Consider the following 20,350-nt stretch of genomic DNA (forward strand, 5'->3'; position numbering starts at 1 on the left):
CTCGGTCACTCGGCGATCAACAATTCCTCTTGGATGCTCTAGACCATGACGCCTAACCATCTGGAAGAAGCACAGTCTTCAAAGGTAACAAGCGTTAGATCCACGCAGGATCAATCTCTTCAGTGATGCTCAATCACTTTGGGTTTGTAGGTGTTTCCAAAGCACTCACTCTTCCATACTGTCCTTTGCTCAGATAGCCACATATGATATTCTTCGCTTGAGAATCAAGTTGCTTGAATCTCTTCACATCAGCAGCATTCAGAGAAGGTGTGACTGAGGGAACACCATTTTCCACAACATACCAGAGATCGTTATCAATTGCCTCAAGATGCATTCGCATCTTATTCTTCCAGTAGGGGTAGTCTGTCCCATCGAAGGTAGGACACCCAGCAGAGACCTTGATCATACCTGCGATCATCATAACTAAAACTCCAGGTGGTTAAACCAAAATCACACAGAACAAGGGAGTACCTTGCTCTGATACCAATTGAAAGTGCGTTATATCGACTAGAGGGGGGGTGAATAGGTGATTTTTATGAATTCTTCATTGAGGAATTTTCTAGTGAGGAAATTCCTTAGCGAAGAACTACTTCCAGCGGAATAAGTACTCGGAAGTAAACATAATAGAAGACAAGCATAGTCATCATGATGAAATGAAGACAAGCACAGAGTACAGAAAGCGTAATCACAGGATAGCACGGGATGAAGACAAAAAGACTGAAGAAATTGAACTGAGGAAATGAAGAAAGTCTTCAGTCAAAGTCTTCAAACACAGATATGACAAGCACACAGCACGGTAATGAGGAAATGAAAGAGATGAGGAAATAGAACCAGTTGGCTTGGTGAAGACAATGATTTGGTAGACCAGTTCCAACTGTTGTCTTAGTTGTACATCTGGTTGGAGCGTCTAGGTATTTAAACCTGAGGACACACAGTCCTCACTGTATTCTCCTTGAATTAAGGTCATACAGACCTCGCCCAATCACTCGTGGTAAGTCTTCAGGTGACTTCCGAACCTTCACAAACTCGGTCACTCGGTGATCCACAATTCCTCTCTGATGCTCTAGACCATGACGCCTAACCGTCTGGAAGAAGCACAATCTTCAAAGGTAACAAGTGTCGGATCCATGCAGGATAAATCTCTTCAGTGATGCTCAATTACTTTGGGTTTGTGGGTGTTTGGGTTTGGGTTTTTCCTCACTCGACGATTTTCTCTCAAAGTCCTCGGAGGATGGGTTGCTCTCAAATGACAAGTGTCAGTTTCTCTCGAAGCAGCCAGCCAGCTAGTGGTTGTAGGGGGCGGCTATTTATAGCCTAGGGAGCAGCCCGACATGATAAGACATAAATGCCCTTCAATGATATGACCGTTAGGTGGATAAGATATTTTGGGACAGCTGGCGCGCAGCACAACAACGGTCGGAAATTTGAGGCTCAAATTCCTTAGGGCTATCATGTTCCTCAATGTGTAGGCAATCCGTACTACCAAATTCCTAACTCCTCAGTCGGAACAAATTCCTCAGAGACCAGAAGAACTACGTCTCTGTCACTGAAGAAATTGATTGAACTGTATGAGATTTCCAATGGCTTCACTCGAAGGGATTGGTAGGTGTAGGATTTTGAGTTGAGCATCACTTGGAAAATTTTCCTTAGTATTTCCTCGACCCCCTTTAACAGTACGGTGTTTCCTATGACTCAAGAAAGATAAAATGAAACTACGAAAACAAAAGTCTTCACGCTTCATGTTCCTCGAATGAATACCAAGTCTTCAAGGTCACACCAATTTCTTCACTTTCAAAGTCTTTAGAAAGTCTTCAGAAATCCAAAGTCTTCAGTCGAAGAACTTCATTTTTAGGGGTCGACTTTCTTTGTAAATATCAAACTCCTTATAGACTTATAGACCTGTGTACACTCATAAATGCATTAGATCCTTAACCTATACGTCTTCAATACACCAAAATCACTAAAGGGCACTAGATGCACTTACAATCTCCCCCTTTTTGGTTATTGATGACAATATAGGTTAAGTTTTCAACGGGGATAAACATATGAAGTGTAAATGCTGATATTGAGGAATTTGATTGCAAGATAGAGAAACTCCCCCTGAAGATGTGCATAGTGAGGAATTTGCTTTTGAAGCAATGCACATGTGAAGAGTTGAATCATGGAGATCTCCCCCTATATCTTGTAACTCATATGAAATATGGTGACTGATGTAATTCAGCATGCGTGCAATAATATTAACGAGGAATAAGCATGCAGAATAACGTATCAAAAGTATTAGAGCACCATCGGGTTTAAGTTTACAACTCGATCCAATAAAGTTTCAGAAGAACGAGAGTTGTAACTTAGCAAAAAAAACCATGCAATAGACCCGCTTGAAGACTGGCTCAATTTTCTCCCCCTTTGTCATCGAATGACCAAAAGGATCGAAACTGAGGACAACGCCCCTGAAGAATATCAAGTTGATGAAGGAGCACCAGCGTTGTCGGGGTCGTTCGTTGAAGTAGGGCCTGCCGCAGTGTCGTCCAAGTCTTTATGTTCATCAGTGTCGCGCGATGAAGAATAGGAGCTGGCCACCAAGGAAGGAACCTTGACCTTCTTGTATTTCTTCGGTGGAGGGACAGACCAGTCAAATTCTTCCTTGAGACCCATTTTCTTCAGATCTTCTTCGCTGTAGACATGAGACAAAATAGCCTAGGTACGGTTGAAGGTTTCATGGAGGTAGTATTGATTTTTCTTTACTGCATTATGGGTTGAGGTCATGTTGTGAAGAGTTGAACCAAGCTGTCTCTTGACCCATTTATGATTGCGATCAACCTTTTCATGAAGACTGAGGAGTAACCCACGATCAGTCATCACCCTGGGTGCTGTGCCTTGAGGATTTTGCTTGGCTGTGTTGGCGGCAGAGTCATGGGTGGCAGAGTCGTCATTGGTGGAATAGGATGCGGCCTTGCGAAATTGACCATCCAATGGACGAATGCCTTCATCTATAATAGCAGCGGCCTTGCCCTTGTAATCAGCTGAGGAAAATGTCCGTTTGAGGACTTCAATTGGAGGCAAGTAGCTGCAGTGGTTCAGTGTATCGGCTTTGTAGTTGAGTGAAGACCTTGTCCTGATGAATCTCATAATCCAAGGTGCATAAGGCTTCAGCTCAAATGGTGACATAGCGATATTGGCCAGAGTCCTCATGAAGAAATCATGGAAGTTGACGGGAACGCCATGAATGATATTGAAAAGCAGATTCTTCATGATGCCAACGACTTCTTCATCACTTTAGTCGTGGCCCTTGATAGGACTCAGTGTCTTCGTCAAAATGCGATAGACAGTCCGAGGCACATACAGAAGTTCCTTGACGAGGAATTTGGTTCGTGGGGCCTGCCCCGGCTTCAAGGCTTCATCAGCACTTGCATGTAATGATTTGTAAGCTCAGGTTCGCTGTAGACACATCGAGCAGCTTCAAGGGGAGGACTGAGTGGTAGGGCACGAAGCAATTCAGAAGCTGGTGCCTTGTAATGAGTGTTTTCAGACATCCAGTTCAGCACCCATGAGTTCACATTTTCAGAATCTCCTGTGATGTGCAGCGTCGCATAGAATTGAAGAATGAGTTCGTCATTCCAATCATATATGTCAGCGCAGAAGTTTAACAGTCCAGCATCATGAAGAACACTGAGGACTGGCTCGAAGCATGGCAGAGATTCCATATCCACATGAGGAATGTGTGCATAATCGAAGACTTTGTCTTTGTTAAACAGCACTGAGAAATAAAAATTAGCTTGACTAGTAGTCCAGAAACGCCTCTTCCTTATGCAAGCAGAATCATATGGGTTGTAGTCTGTGAAGAATACATGCTCGCCGAAGAAATCTTCAGCCTTGAATTTTTGCTTGCGTTAGAATGGATCCTTTGGCTTGGGCAGAGGAGTGTCAGTGAGTTGCATCACAACCTCAGGAATCGCAATCTCAGGTTCTTTAGGCTGAGGAATTTCTGATTCCTCTTCAGTGGCAGTCTGCGTGTTCACATGATCAGCAGCAGCAGTTTCTTCAGCACTAGTGGCTGGAATTTCTTCACGCACAGATGAGGTGGGATGAGTTTCTCAGAGCCCATTTGAACGGTTGGTGCTGGGGACTGAGGAATTTGCTGTAGAGGGGTGAAGAGTGGAGAATTGGGGTGCTGACTTTCCCAAAAGTCATCATTCATCACCGGTGTAGTACTCCCAATATCCACATCTTCATCTTCCATTTCTTCAACGCCAGCCTCTTCAACTGTGAACTGAGGCATGGGCAAGGAGACAACAGGTGTTGAAGGGATTGCATCCACTTCAATTTCTTCATAAATCTGCTCTGACGAAGCAACAGAATGATTTTCTTCATCAGATCCGCTAGGGATCTCATATTCTTCACCGAAAGGAACAAGGTCCTTTGATGGCATGGTTGAGATCGGAAGAGCATCAATTGGATTTGCAAATGAACTTGTCATAGGCTTCATCTTCTTCGGAGCTGAAGAATCTGAAGTAGCTGATGCTTTCCTTTTCTTCACAGCTGCATGCTCTGCAGCCTTGGTCTTCTTCACATCTGATGCAGATGGAAGGATTGGAGTTGGTGTAGGCGCAGGAGGAGCAGAGGAATCTGGTTGATTTTCTTCAGGCACAAATGATGTAGTTGTCCTGACTTCTTTAGTTTCTTCACGCACACCACTAGTGGATGCCCTGGCAATTTCTTCAGCAGCTGAAATGGAGTCATCAGCCCTAGAACTCACATTTTCTTCAACAGCCTAATTTTCATTAGTGGTGCTGGCATGTTCTTCAGTAGGCTGAGCAGATGCTTCAGCCTGAGGAATTTCTTGTTGCGACAGGGCTGCAACATTGGTGAACTTCTCAGTCAGTTTAACAAACCTGACTTTGGCTTCTTGTGAATCAGCATAGTATGCATTGAAATCATCGCTGAGGGTTTTGATTTCAGAGTGGACTTTTATGAGTTCATCAGTTGTCATGGAGACAGTGTTGTTCTTCAAAAATTTCTCCTTCTTGTACTGCGCTTTCTTGATCTGCCTGGCCCTCTCAAATTTCCATTTCTCTTCTTGGATGAATTGGGTCAGCATGTGATTTTGACCAGGAGTCAGTTTGAAATCAGGCATAGGAGTGTTTGGGTCCTTGTGCCAGAGATCAATGTAATCTAGGATCAATCCTGGATTCAAAAGCAGTGGCACATTTGTGCCTTTGGCTCTAGCGGCCCTGACTTGCCTGTCTCTGATGATTTCTGCAAGTTCATCATTATCAGCTTCGTCTTCGCCAGACGGCACTTGGAAGGCTACTTGCTTCTTCTTAGGACTAGGGCGAGGACCTCATCCAGCAGTTGCCTTTGTCTTCAGCAGAGAGGGTCCCGTTGAAGAGTTTGGTGCAGCTGAGGAACTTGCTGAGACACCAGAGGAAATGGAGATGCCTGTAGTCCTTTGGCACGTGGCAAGATGCACAGGTGCTGAGGACTTTGTCGGTACAGCTGAGGACTTTGGAGGAGCTGTGGATTTTGGAGGAGTAGGAGCAGCATGAGAAATTGGCCTTGAGGACTTTGAAGATTCTGGCCGTGAGGGCATGGCTGAGGAACTTGACCTTGAGGGCACTGTTGGTGAAGCACTTGGCTTGCGCGCAGGCTTCTTTGCCATTGATTTCTTAGGCTTGACAGAGGCCTCAGTGGAAGCAGCAGCAGCAGAGTCTTCATTGAATTTCCTCACCGCTTCTTTGGCTTGTTTGGCCAATTTGGCCTGGCGCTTGGCCCATTCTTCAGGAAAGTCCTCACCGCGTTTGATGCTGGTGGGATCTGCTACTTGGCCAGGTGCCAATGGAGCTCTTGGGCATGGAGGATTGAGTGTGAATTTCTTCATGTACTTTGGAGTTACATACCTGTACTCCCTCCATTCTCTTGCCCATCTCCTTTCTATCTTCTAAATGCGCACCTTGCGCTGATTTTTATCTTCCTCAGGAGGTGTGCAGTACCCAGCATAGATGTCATTAGGGATCTCAAAGGCAGTCATGACCTCAGGCTTCTTTCCTCCTTTCTGTGGCCTTTTACCGTCAGCCATTTTCTTCAGTTGAGGAATTTGAACAATCGAATTCTCTGAAGAAGTATGCAACTTTTCTTCGAGGAACGCTGCAAATGAGTTAAGTTGATGAGAACCTAGTGATTCAGCAGCAGACATGAGTACATGTGAACAGAGTATAGTTGCGAGGAATTTGGAGAGGTCATATGCGTTCTCAGAAGGTTTTTTCAAAAAGAACAAGTTTGAGGAATTTAACCAGATGAGTCTTGAAGAATTTCACTAAGCGTTATTTGTCTTAGGTTCCAGAGTTATATAGATCAAAAATCCACACAACTGAGGAATCTTAAAGAAAAATGATGCTTAGAGAAACGAATCAAGAATAGATGACTTGTGAGGTGTTTTAGTGTGTGAGGATTTGAAGAAAAACACCTTTGAAAATTTTGTAGAAAACATCCGAATCAAAGAGGGCAGTAAAAGTAACCTTTAATTTACCCTGGATGAAGAACACGACGAACAGTTAGGTGGAGAGGTGAAGTTCGTTTGTGTAGATCTTCCACGCCCTAACTTGGCGGAGGAAGACGTCTACGGCGGCGGCGGAGTGAAGATTTCCGCGGCCGGCGCGAGTACGACAGCGACGAGGTCGAGGCAGGCGCTAGGGTTTGAGAAGCTCAAGCGGAGTAAAGGAAGTGAGGAAGGGAAGAGGGGGTATTTATAGCCACGGTGAAAAACTATTCGCCCAAAGAATTAGGACGAACGTGCCCCTGACCCTTCTCCTTCGCATGACATGTGTCACCCACGTACTGTGAAGTGGAGATCGTGTTAGATCGTGGGTGAATAGAAGAATGTATCATGGGATGCGGAACGGTTTGAGCGGCAAAACCGAAAATTTTGGATAAGATAAGTTTTAACGTTACATTCGCAAATTCTTCAGCTGACAAGGACACAGTGAAGATTTTCAACGAGTTTCAAATAGAACGCACATGAAGAATTTGTGAATAGATTGGGTTGAGTATAGCATAGAGGGGGAAGGGTCCGATCACATTCACTTAGCAGAAAAACCAACATGAAGAATTAGCCATAAGTGAATGTTGTGGAGGACATAAACTCATATATATATAGCCAATGAAGAAAAATGACGGAAACAGTGAAGATTTTGCAAAGTTGAAGAATTTGAAAAACTGAAGAATTTCAAAACTGGGGAAAACTCAAATTGAAGATTTTCTACTTTGGTGGTGGCGTGACCCACCGTATAAGAATGATGATTTCAGACACCGCGTACAATTGTCGTAGGGTTCTGAGAATCAAATTCTTTGTTAATTTCTTCACACTTAGAGTGTTATTCTTCATTGATTGAAGAAAAACATTTCTTCATGTGTTGCACATCTAAGTCATCAATTTTGCATAAGTGTTAGGATGAGTGTCCTTTTCAAAGAACATTCGAAGACTCTAAGATATTTAGCTCACACCGCGACTTGCTAAATCTCTTCTCATCCAAGGGCTTTGTGAAGATATCGGCTAGGTGTTCTTCAGTCTTCACATGCTCAATAGAAATGTTGCCCTTCAACACATGATCACGAAGAAAATGATGACGAATCTGAATGTGCTTTGTCTTCGAGTGCTGGACTGGGTTGTGAGCAATCTTGATGGCACTCTCATTGTCACAGAGGAGAGGCATATTCTTCACGTTGACGCCATAGTCCTTGAGAGTTTGCTTCATCCGTAGCAGTTGTGCACAGCAAGAACCAGCAGCAATGTACTCAGCTTCAGCAGTAGACAGTGATACGCAGTTCTGTTTCTTCGAGGACCAACAGACCAAAGATCGTCCGAGGAAATGACATGTACCAGATGTTGACTTGCGGTCCACATGATCACCAGCATAGTCAGAGTTAGAATATCCAATGAGATCAAAAGCCGAGCCCTTGGGGTACCATAATCCTAGTGTTGGTGTGTGAGCTAGATATCGAAGAATATGCTTCATAGCCTTATGGTGTGATTCCTTCGGTGTAGCTTGAAATCGGGCACACATGCAAACACTAAGCATTATATCTGGCCTAGATGCACATAAGTACAATAAAGAACCAATCATGGAGCGGTATACCTTATGATCGAAGTCAATACCAGTTTCATCAGTGCACAGATGCCCATTTGTGGGCATAGGAATTCTGACTCCTTTGCAATCTTGCATGCCGAATTTCCTTAGTACATCCTTGAGGTATTTCTCCTGAGATATGAATATGTCGTTGCGTTGTTGACGAATTTGAAGACCTAAAAAGAATTCCAACTATCCCATCATAGACATTTGATATTCTTCACTCATCATGTAGGCAAATTCATCACTATAACGTTGGTCAGTACATCCAAAGATACTATCATCAACATATATTTGGCACACAAACAGTTCATCATCATAAGATTTAGTGAAAAGAGTAGGGTCGAGTGAACCGGGTTTGAAGCCTTTCCTCATGAGGAATTCCTTCAAAGTATCATACCACGCCTAAGGGGCCTGCTTGAGGCCATAGAGGGCCTTGTTTAGTCTGAAGACTTTGTCAGGATGCTTAGGATCTTCAGAACCTAGGGGTTGAGCAACATATATTTCTTCCTCAAGCTTACCATTGAGGAATTCACTTTTCACATCCATTTGATATAAAGTGATATCATGATGGTTAGCATAAGCAAGTAATATGCGAATAGCCTCAAGTCTAGCAACAGGTGCAAAATTTTCATCGAAATCAATTCCTTCAACCTGTGTGTAGCCTTGAGCTACAAGCCGTGCCTTATTCCTCACCACAAGGCCATTTTCATCTTGCTTGTTGCGGTAGATCCACTTTGTGCCAATGATATTATGCTTGCGAGGATCTGGACGTTTGACCAGTTCCCATACGTTGTTGAGTTCGAATTGATGTAATTCTTCTTGCATGGCCTGAATCCATTCAGGCTCCAGAAATGCTTCATCTACCTTAGTGGGCTGTGTGATAGAGACAAAGGCATAGTTCCCACAAAAGTTAGACAAATGTGAAGCTTTTGAGCGTGTGAGAGGACCTGGTGCTTTGATGTCATCAATGACCTTTTCGACTTGCACTTCTTTTGCAACGCGAGGATGAGCTGGTTGTCGTTGAGGAATTTGATCAGCATTTTCTTCAGCACCATTTTCTTCAGCATTTTCCTCAGGTGCATCAGCCCGACGTTCTTCACGATCTGGAATGAATTCTTCGGCAGATTCTTCGATAGGAATGACATCCTCAGTAGCCTTGAGCTTGATAGAATCTTCAGGTGCTAGTTCATCTATCACAGAAGGTAGGTGCTCTCTTTGCGAGCCGTTAGTTTCATCGAACCGCACATCTACAGTTTCAACAACCTTGTGAAGAACGTTGTTGAAGACTTTGTAGGTGTGCGAGTCCTTTCCATAACCAAGCATGAAACCTTCATGTGCTTTCGGTGCAAATTTAGCATTGTGATGAGGATCTCTAATCCAGCATTTAGCACCAAAGACTTTGAAATAACTCACATTGGGTTTATTGTCAATGAGTTCATAGGCAGTCTTCTTGAAGAATTTGTGAAGATATACCCTGTTGATGATGTGGCACGCAGTATAAATTGCCTCAATCCAGAAGTGATGAGGCGTCTTCTACTCATCAAGCATAGTGCGAGCCATCTCAACAAGAGTTCTATTCTTGCGCTCCACGACGCCATTTTGCTAAGGAGTATAAGGAGCAGATAACTCATGAGTAATACCAAGTTCATCAAGATAGTCATCGAGACCAGAATTCTTGAACTCAGTTCCATTGTCACTTCTGATGTGCTTGATCTTCACACCAAAGTTGGTTCAAGCCCTCGAGGAAAATCGCTTGAAGACTTCCTGCACTTCATGTTTGTAAGTAACAATGTGTACCCATGTGTAACGAGAGTAATCATCAACAATAACAAGACCATATAGAGAAGCATCATTAGTGACTGCTGAGTAATGATTAGGACCGAAGAGATCCATATGAAGCAATTCAAATGGTCGAGTAGTGGTCATGATAGTCTTCGCTGGATGCTTGGCCTTGGTCATTTTTCCAGCTTCACAGGTTCCGCATAAGTGATCCTTGAGGAATTTGACATTCTCAATGCCAATGACATGCTTCTTCTTCGCAAGCGTGTGCAAATTCCTCATGCCTGCATGACCAAGTTGTCGATGCCATAGCCAGCCTTCTGAAGCTTTTGCAAGTAGGCACACGGTTGGTTGCGGTCCTGTAGAGAAATCAACAATATACAAGTCTCCTCTCCTAAAGCCTTCGAAGACTTTGGAATTGTCAGCTTCCATAACCACAACACAACGATACTTGCCAAAGACAACAACCATATCAAGATCACAAAGTATTGAGACAGACATAAGGTTGTATCCTAAGGACTCAACAAGCATGACTTTGTCCATGTGTCGATCCTTTGTGATCGCAACCTTACCTAGACCCAATACCTGACTTTTGCCTTTGTCGGCAAAGATGATATGCTTCAGATGCGATGGTGATAAGGGAGCATCCATCAATAGATTCTTGTCACCAGTCATGTGATTTGTACATCCACTATCGAGGACCCACTCAGTGGCTTTGGTTTGATCATCCTGCAGATGTATTAGTGCAACTTACGAACTCATGTACTTCATCACTGAAGAATATGACATCAAATTCATCAGATCAATTTCATCATGTAATAGAATAGATAAAGCAGTATGAGGACGTGAGAAATGAAAGTTCATTTCTTCATGATTAGCCTGCGTCCTTTCAGGCAACTATCAGGTCTTCAGCAAATTCTTCAGACGTTTACGCACGTCTGGAGACCTGACCCTGCAGAAGAGATTAGTTCTTTTTCTTCACCACCCACATCTGAAGGGGTGGCAAAGAGTTCATCACTCTGCGAGCTCCATACGAGAAAGGTGGCATAGAAGCTAATCCATTTCGTTTAACATAAGAGGAGTTAGGGTAAGCATATGAATAAGCAGAGAAATTCTTCGAGGACTTATGAACATAATGGTTAGAGGAATAATGCTCATATTCATAGCCCTTGGCTCTTCCCTACGAAACAGAGTTGTTAGCACGATGATGTTCATATGAGGACTTTGATCCTTTTGAGGAATTTGATGCACGTGAGGAATTTGGTCCATATGAGGACTTGTATCCATATGAAGAATTTGATCCGGGGTTCCTATTCTTCACAAGTGGAGTCATGAGAACATTCACCTGAAGACTTTCAAGGCACCTTTTGGGAACCCAGATTTTCTTCATAGGGGAACCGTTCCTGTAGTTAGTGCCAACATATCTAGCAAATATTTCACCATTCTGATTTTTGAACAGTTTATAGTTGGAGTCAAATGACTCATCAGAAGAATGAGAAGATTCACATGTAAAGCCAGATAGATTAGATGGATCAACTGGAGGTCCCTTTGCAGCAACCCATGAGGTTTTGGGGTACTGCTCAGGCTTCCAATATGTTCCATCAGCATTGAGTTTCCTCTCAAAGGCAATACCCTCTTTCCTAGGGTTCCTGTTGAGGATCTGCTTTTTAAGCACATCACAAAGAGTCTGATGCCCTTTGAGGCTTTTGTACATGCCTGTCATGTACAATTCCTTTAGCCCTACATCATCAGTGATACTAGCAATATCCTCAGATGAGGAATTAGTGATAGCAGAGGCAGGTGAAGAATTTGTAACATTAGAAGCATTTGAACATTCAGGTGAAGAATTAGCAGATTCACGTTCAATGCATTTCAAACATGGAGGAACAAATTCTTCCTGAGCAGCGCTGATTTGCTGAGCAAGTAATGAATCGCGCTCCTTCTGAAGATCTTCATAACTCACTCTTAGCTTCTCAATATCTTGCTTTCTTTGAAGAAATTCATAAGAAAGCTTCTCATGATCAGATAAGAGAGTGTTATGATGACCTTGAAGGTTGTCAAACCTAGTCTGAAGTCTCTGAAGATTTTCAGTCAAGGTTTTAGTGCGATCCATTTCTTCACCCAACATATCATCACTTTTGTTTAGCATGTTTTGAACCTTTTCAAAAGCCCTTTGTTGTTTCACAGCAATCTTAGCAAGTTTAGAGTAGCTGGGCTTGAGGTTTTCATCAGATTCATTCTCACTAGATTCAGAGAGGTATATTTGAGTACCTTGGCACCCTTTGCCATGAAGCAATAGGTGGGAGCGTAGTCATCATTGTCTTCATCAGCCTTGTTGGTGACGTCATTTTCTTCAGAGTTGAAGATAGACTTGCTGACGAAAGCAGTAGCGAGGGCTAGGCTCGCCACACCAGACTCGGACTCCTCAGATGCCTCCTCTTCCTCATTTTCTTCAGATTCAGCCTCGGAGTCCATTTCCTTGCCAATGAATGCTCGAGCCTTCTTGGAACTGCTCTTCTTGTGAGATGAAGACTTTCAGGATTTTGATGATGAAGATTTTGAGGATTTCTTCTTTTTCTTCGCATCATCAGAACTGTAATCCTTGTATTTCTTATTCTTTGATTCCTTTTCCCACTTAGGACAATCTTGAATGTAGTGTCCATGTTTCTTGCATTTCTGACAAAGCCTCTTCTTGTAGTCACTTGATGAGGAATCATTGCTCCTTGAGGGTCTTCCAAAGCGACCACGTCTTGAGAACTTCTGGAATTTCTTCACGAGCAGTGCTAGCTCATGGCTCAGTTCTTCAGGGTCACCAAGGCTGCTACCAGAGTCTTCATCTTCGGACTCAGATACTGCCTTGTCCTTCAGTGCACGTGATCTGCCATAGCTCGAACCATAGAGATCTCTCTTTTCAGCAAGCTAGAACTCATGAGTATTTAGCCTCTCGAGGATATCGGCGGGATCAAGTGACTTGTAATCAGCACATTCTTGTATCATCAATGCCAGAGTATCAAATGAGGAATCAATCGATCTCAGCAATTTCTTCACCACCTCATGGTCGTTGATGTCAGTGGCACCAAGTGCTTGAAGCTCATTTGAGATGTCAGTGAGGCGATCGAAGGTTTGCTGAACATTTTCATTGTCGAGTCTTTTGAAGCGGTTGAAGAGATTGCGAAGAACATCAACTCGAGAGTCACACTGTGTTGAGACTCCTTCATTGACTTTGGACAGCCTATCCCAGATAAGTTTAGCAGTTTCCAAAGCACTCACTCTTCCATACTGTCCTTTGCTCAGATAGCCACATATGATATTCTTCGCTTGAGAATCAAGTTGCTTGAATCTCTTCACATCAGCAGCATTCAGAGAAGGTGTGACTGAGGGAACACCATTTTCCACAACATACCAGAGATCGTTATCAATTGCCTCAAGATGCATTCGCATCTTATTCTTCCAGTAGGGGTAGTCTGTCCCATCGAAGGTAGGACACCCAGCAGAGACCTTGATCATACCTGCGATCATCATAACTAAAACTCCAGGTGGTTAAACCAAAATCACACAGAACAAGCGAGTACCTTGCTCTGATACCAATTGAAAGTGCGTTATATCGACTAGAGGGGGGGTGAATAGGTGATTTTTATGAATTCTTCATTGAGGAATTTTCTAGTGAGGAAATTCCTTAGCGAAGAACTACTTCCAGCGGAATAAGTACTCGGAAGTAAACATAATAGAAGACAAGCATAGTCATCATGATGAAATGAAGACAAGCACAGAGTACAGAAAGCGTAATCACAGGATAGCACAGGATGAAGACAAAAAGACTGAAGAAATTGAACTGAGGAAATGGAGAAAGTCTTCAGTCAAAGTCTTCAAACACAGATATGACAAGCACACAGCACGGTAATGAGGAAATGAAAGAGATGAGGAAATAGAACCAGTTGGCTTGGTGAAGACAATGATTTGGTAGACCAGTTCCAACTGTTGTCTCAGTTGTACATCTGGTTGGAGCGTCTAGGTATTTAAACCTGAGGACACACAGTCCTCACTGTATTCTCCTTGAATTAAGGTCATACAGACCTCGTCCAATCACTCGTGGTAAGTCTTCAGGTGACTTCCGAACCTTCACAAACTCGGTCACTCGGTGATCCACAATTCCTCTCTGATGCTCTAGACCATGACGCCTAACCGTCTGGAAGAAGCACAGTCTTCAAAGGTAACAAGTGTCGGATCCATGCAGGATCAATCTCTTCAGTGATGCTCAGTTACTTTGGGTTTGTGGGTGTTTGGGTTTGGGTTTTTCCTCACTCGACGATTTTCGCTCAAAGTCCTCGGAGGATGGGTTGCTCTCAAATGACAAGTGTCAGTTTCTCTCGGAGCAGCCAGCCAGCTAGTGGTTGTAGGGGGCGGCTATTTATAGCCTAGGGAGCAGCCCGACATGATAAGACATAAATGCCCTTCAATGATATGACTGTTAGGTGGATAAGATATTTTGGGACAGCTGGCGCGCAGCACAACAACGGTCGGAAATTTGAGGCTCAAATTCCTCAGGGCTATCATGTTCCTCAATGTGTAGGCAATCCGTACTGCCAAATTCCTAACTCCTCAGTCGGAACAAATTCCTCAGAGACCAGAAGAACTACATCTCTGTCACTGAAGAAATTGGTTGAACTGTATGAGATTTCCAATGGCTTCACTCGAAGGGATTGGTAGGTGTAGGATTTTGAGTTGAGCATCACTTGGAAAATTTTCCTTAGTATTTCCTCGACCCCCTTTAACAGTACGGTGTTTCCTATGACTCAAGAAAGAGAAAAATGAAACTACGAAAACAAAAATCTTCACGCTTTATGTTCCTCGAATGAATACCAAGTCTTCAAGGTCACACCAATTTCATCACTTTCAAAGTCTTCAGAAAGTCTTCAGAAATCCAAAGTCTTTAGTCGAAGAACTTCATTTTTAGGGGTCGACTTTCTCTATAAATGTAAGTGCATCTAGTGCCACCCCTAGTTGGTTTTGGAGTATTGACGACAAACCTAGTTGAGGGACTAATGTGTTTGTGAGAATTGCAGGATAACACAGGTAGGAGTCCCTCATTGATTCGGTTGTCCTACCAGAGATGACCCCTAAAAATGTATGAAGACATTGAAGTCAAAGGTGGTATGTGAAGACATTCACATTGAAGACTATGACATGAGAAGACATCGTGTGAAGACTATGGAGCGCGAAGACTTAGTTCTTTCATCGTTCTTTTTCTTCTTTGTTAAGTCATAGGAACCACCGTACTGTTAAGTGGGGTCCAAGAGAACCAGTCAGAATGACTGAAGTGATGCCTAACCAAAATCCTATGTCTTCGAGTGAAGACTATGAGAGCAAATCTTGTCCAGAGTTGGATAAGTCAGCTTTGCTTGTAGCCCAAGTAAAGTTGCCGTGTGTGTTTGAAATCTGACCGTTGGAACACGTGTCAATTCCTTAGTGACCCAGGGTCATTTCGGAGAAATCAGGTCAGGTTGCCTAGTGTCTATAAATAGCCCACCCCCTACAACCATAAACGGTTGGCTGCTCAGAGTTAGAATACAGCTTTTGTCGTTTGAGAGCAACCCACCTCGAAGCCTTTGAGAGAGAATTCCTTGCGAGGATAAAGCCCTAAACACTCAGAGCCAAAGAGTGTTAGGCATCACTTAAGTCTTCCTGTCTGTGTGATCTGAAGACTTATTACACTTAAGGACTGGGAATCCTCCAGCCGGTTAGGCGTCGCGTTCTGAGCATCCAAGAATCATTGTGGATCGCCGGTGAACGAAGTCTGTGAAGGTTTGGAAATCTACCTTGAAGACTTACCAGAGTGATTGGGCGAGGACTGGGTGTCCTTAGCTCAAGGGGAATAAGGTGAAGACGAGGTCTTCTGAGTTGAATCTCAGCCTCCCTAACCAGACGTACAGTTGTCACAGCAACTGGAACTGGTCCAACAAATCATTGTCTTCAACGAGTCACTGGTTTCATCCTTCCCTTCCCTTTGCTTATTGTTGGTCCTTGTGAAGCCATTGTATGATTGCTTTATCTTTTGTCTTCACTAAGTGACTGCTTATTTTGATTGGCTTCACAATATCTTCCTACCTGATCTTTACTGCCTAGCTGCTATTAGTCATTGTGCTTTCACTTCATTGAATACTTGACTATGGTTTGCCTAGTGTAGTCTACCTTCCGCTGTATGGTAATAGGTTTATTTCTATCGTTTGTCTTCGAAACTTCCATGTTTTGAAGATTTTCATAAAAATCGCCTATTCACCCCCCCTCTAGTCGATCACTAGCACTTTCAGTAAATATCAAACTCCTCATAGACTTATAGACCTGTGTACACTCATAAACACATTAGATCCTTAACCTATACGTCTTCAATACACCAAAATCACTAAGGGGCACTAGATGCACTTACACCCCGCATGACGTGGCCTAGCCACCACTCGGCCTACACGTGGCCGATGGGCCAGATATTGGCGGACAAGGTCAAGTCGGCCGGTGGTGGGTGACTAGACCCAATCGGCCAGCAGCAGGCTGACGATGTATTAATTTTTTTAAAAAAAATATATGGTGTAATATTTATGAAAATGAGTAAAAAATGTATTATTTAAAAAATTAGCCTTCTTGTGCATCTTGTTGTTGGCTCCACTTCCGCTTTAGGACCCCAGTCAGACACATTGATGCGTCGCCTTTCCATAGTCGCTGGATACAGTTATCGTCCTACTGGTACGATAATTCGCTCATCGTTTTTCTATGATCTAGTGCTAGTTAGATCATCTCTAATAGAATCAGACCAAAACTGACCTCCTAAAAATTCAGGCACGCGTGGGTCCATCCGCGGACAGCATTAGCCCGCCCTTCATTTGTCCATCCAGGTAACCGCACCTCTCATCAATGGCGGACCCAGGAATGGGTCAGGCCCCAGGAGAACTAGGCCAAGGCCCAGGCAACTTCGTTGAAGTGCTAAAATATACAAAGGAGATGGGCCTCACACCCCAGGCCGCCGCCCCTTCTACTTGGGGCCTGAATCCGCCCATGCCTCTCATATTTAAACATTCATCTTTATGCAAACATGTATAGCATACAAAAGCCTAGTCTGGCAATTTAACACAAATCAAAGTAAAACATGATTCAACAATTTCACACAAGCCAAAATCAAGTTTAACAATTCATACATTGGTGATTAACGAATGAATCAATCGCCCTAGTTAGAGATGGTACAAATAGGGTGCCGCTCCACATATTACTTGCACTAATGGTACCAGGCTTAATTATTATTTTCTCAATACTTAGAGCCGTTTTTCTCAGTTTCACAACATCGCATTTTGTTAGGGTTTGTGTCCTTCTCAGGAAGACGAGACGAGACGACGACTCCCTAAAGATGGAATAAAGGTCTCCCTGCCTAGCCCCCGTTCATGTGGTGAATCTAGCATCGTTGGTAGGTGTGTGTGTTGGGGAACGTAGTAATTTCAAAAAATTCCTACGCACACGCAGGATCATGGTGATGCATAGCAACGAGAGGGGAGAGTGTTGTCCATGTACCCTCGTAGACCGAAAGCGTAAGCGTTAGCACAACGCGGTTGATGTAGTCATACGTCTTCACGATCCGACCGATCCAAGTACCGAACGTACGGCACCTCCGAGTTCAGCACACGTTCAGCTCGATGATGTCCCGCGAACTCCGATCCAGCAGAGCTTCACGGGAGAGTTCCGTCAGCACGACGGCGTGGTGACGGTGATGATGATGCTACCGACGCAGGGCTTCGCCTAAGCACCACTACGATATGATCGAGGTGGAATATGGTGGAGGGGGCACCGCACACGGCTAAGAGATCAAGAGATAAATTGTTCTGTCTAGAGGTGCCCCCTGCCCCCGTATATAAAGGACCAAAGGGGAGGAGGCGGCCGGCCAGGGGAGGGCGCGCCAGGGAGGAGTCCTACTCCCACCGAGAGTAGGACTCCCTCTTTTCCTAGTTGGAGTGGGAGGGGGAAAGGAAGGGGAGGAGAGAGGAGGAAGGAAAGGGGGCGCCGCCCCCCCCCCTCCATGTCCAATTCATACTAGAGGGGGAGGAGGCGCGCGGCCAGCCCTAGCCGCCCCTCCTCTTCTCCACTAAGGCCCATCTTGGCCCATTAAACTCCCCGGGGGGTTCTGGTAACCCCCCGGTACTCCGGTATATGTCTGAAACTCACCGAAACCATTCCGGTGTCCGAACATAGTCGCCCAATATATCGATCTTTACGTCTTGACCATTTCGAGACTCCTCGTCATGTCCGTGATCACATCCGGGACTCCGAACAACTTTCGGTACATCAAAACACAAAAACTCATAATACAATCGTCACCGAAACTTTAAGCATGCGGACCCTACGGGTTCGAGAACAATGTAGACATGACCGAGACACGTCTCCGGTCAATAACCAATAGCGGAACCTAGATGCTCATATTGGCTCCTACATATTCTACGAACAGTTAAACCGCATAACAACATACGTTGTTCCCTTTGTCATCGGTATGTTACTTGCCCGAGATTCGACCGTCGGTATCTCAATACCTAGTTCAATCTCGTTACCGGCAAGTCTCTTTACTCGTTCCGTAATACATCATCTTGCAACTAACTCATTAGTTACAATACTTGCAAGGCTTACAGTGATGTGCATTACCGAGTGGGCCCAGAGATACCTCTCCGGCAATCGAAGTGACAAATCCTAATCTCGAAATACGCCAACCCAACAAGTACCTTCGGAGACACCTGTAGAGAATCTTTATAATCACCCAGTTACGTTGTGACGTTTGGTAGCACACAAAGTGTACCTCCGATAAACGGGAGTTGCATAATCTCATAGTCATAGGAACATGTATAAGTCATGAAGAAAGCAATAGCAACGTACTAAACGATCAAGTGCTAAGCTAACGGAATGGGTCAAGTCAGTCACATCATTCTCCTAAAGATGTGATCCCGTAATCAAATGAAAACTCATGTCTATGGCTAGGAAACATAACCATCTTTGATTCAACAAGCTAGTCAAGTAGAGGCATACTAGTGACACTATGTTTGTCTATGTATTCACACATGTATCAAGTTTCTAGTTAATACAATTCTAGCATGAATAATAAACATTTATCATGAAGTAAGGAAATAAATAATAACTTTATTATTGCCTCTAGGGCATATTTCCTTCAGTGTGGAGGTGTGTCTCCGGCGGATCTATCCTCGGTGGATTTGCTCGAATCTGGTTGTTGTTCGTCTATGTTCACGTGTCTTCAAGTTGGATCCATTCGATCATGTTATTTTTCATCGGCGGCAGTTACTGTCCTGGTGCGTTGGTCCTATAGGGCCTTAGCACGATGACTTCCCGACTATCTACTACAACAAGTTGTGCCCGATTCTAGCGAGGGAGGGACGATGACGGCGGCGCGCCTTCGGCTTGCTTCATTGCTTGTAGTCGTTACTAGGTGGTCTACGGATCTGGATGTAATATTTATTATTTCTGGTGTTCGTTGTACTGCCATGATTGAAGATGAATAGAGCGGAAGTTTTCTCACGAAAAAAGATTATTACACAACCAAGCAATTTCATGGGATCAGAATGATGGACCTCTTGCCTTTGGAGCCTTCCTTTTTTAGTATGGGGTGATTGCCCAACTTTGAACAAATGGAAATTGTCATAACCCATTTCATAGGATGGAAGATCTTGATCATCCATGGTTAATACGTCCTAATGATGCAACACAATAAACTATCATCCTAAAATTAATTAAAAATGCATATGGAAAAGAAAAAAACCTTGAAATTTGGGTTCATAATTTCGTCAAACAGATTGTGGCATGTCTGGTGTTGCAGATGCCGGACGTTGCCTGTGACCGTTGGAGATGCGGCGAGTCTTACTCCATGTTCGGGGTGGCATCCTCTTCCTGTGTGAAGTCATCTAGGATGCACGCCCATGGCGAAGTCATCTAGCACATCTGGGATGACTCCACAGAGGAAGAGGATGCCACCACGGAGGAGGAATCCTCTGCCTTCTCGTAGATGCGCTATCAGGCACACTGCTCCCTCTGATTGACGGTCCCGCCTTACTTGTGATGTTAGGGACCTAGGTCTCTGCAAACCCATCCTCCATGGCATAGGCGGACAATGGAGCGTGCGGCGATGGCTAGGACGGAGTAGGACGTCGGTGGCGCGCAGTGGGGCAAGAGCGGAGGAGGGCACATACTGAGGAAAGGAAGGACGGTCGTGGGAGAGAGGGCGGTTGATTTGGTACAATTTGTCAATTTGGAGGGATTTGAACTGTGTCGGGGATATCAGATTCGACGCGGCGGACGCGGCTGGACGGCCCCAAATCCGCCCCACATGTGGGCTAGGGGTATGAGGGTTGCTGGACAACCCAGACATATGCGCGGGGTATGGGGGTCCGATTGGGTCAATATGTTTGTTCGGATGG

This window comes from Triticum dicoccoides, chromosome 5A (assembly GCF_002162155.2).
Source record: "Triticum dicoccoides isolate Atlit2015 ecotype Zavitan chromosome 5A, WEW_v2.0, whole genome shotgun sequence".
Lineage (NCBI taxonomy): Eukaryota > Viridiplantae > Streptophyta > Magnoliopsida > Poales > Poaceae > Triticum > Triticum dicoccoides.